General features: G+C 45.8%; 1 protein-coding gene across 4 annotated transcripts in view; it reads right to left on the minus strand.

Annotated features, from left to right (window-relative positions):
• The window catches only part of NTAN1 (N-terminal asparagine amidase), a 19658-nt gene that overhangs the window by 13084 nt on the left and 5832 nt on the right, over positions 1-742 (minus strand). The gene's annotated exons all lie outside the window — the stretch shown is intronic.

The following is a 742-nucleotide window of genomic DNA, read 5'->3' on the forward strand; positions in this document are numbered from 1 at the left end:
CCACAAGTGACACTGACAGGAGCTGCTGGGAAATGGAGTCCGGCCACTGGCCAGATCGCCATTTTGCCTATCCCTGTTCTAGCAGCTACTGTAATGCAAACTGACTTGGCACAAACTCCAGCCTTGTTACAGAAATACAGCACTTCCCTTAGAGTGACCATATGTCTAGGTTTCACTAGGACACTCCCAAATTTTGAAGGCCTGTTCTGGCCAGCTGACGAAAATTTAAACGAGAATCCTGGATATGGGGCAGGGAGGCAGAGGCATGAGCTGTGAAACAAGAAGCCCTAGCAGACAGCAAAACTCTCCTAAAATAGGTTAGCTTGATTAATGGAATGACCATAAAAAGGGGAGATGATTAACACCTGTGGAGTAAAGAACAACAGGTCATTAATGGGCCACTGACTCCCTTAGCTGCCTAAATAATAATACCAGAGCTGCACCATGCTGCCCTGCCCATCTTTGCCTGCAGCAGCACAGCTGACTTGAGTAGCAGGGTAGAGGGGTCAGTGTCCAGGACTTTACATTGTCCCATACAGTTACCCTACTTAAACGGCAGCTCTTGAAGCAAAGGTTTACAAGGCCACTGTTGTTGATTACAGCCTGGCATTATATCAGTCAGAGCCATTTCACCTTAAGGGAAAAGTTTTCAATTAGCAATAATCACACCTAGGATTAAACTCATTGGCTATGATACTACCACTGCACAAAGCATGGATTTCTCTCATAAGCCACTGATACT

The sequence above is a fragment of the Gavialis gangeticus genome, unplaced genomic scaffold (assembly GCF_001723915.1).
Source record: "Gavialis gangeticus isolate Ggan-Ray unplaced genomic scaffold, GavGan_comp1, whole genome shotgun sequence".
Classification (NCBI taxonomy): Eukaryota; Metazoa; Chordata; order Crocodylia; family Gavialidae; genus Gavialis; species Gavialis gangeticus.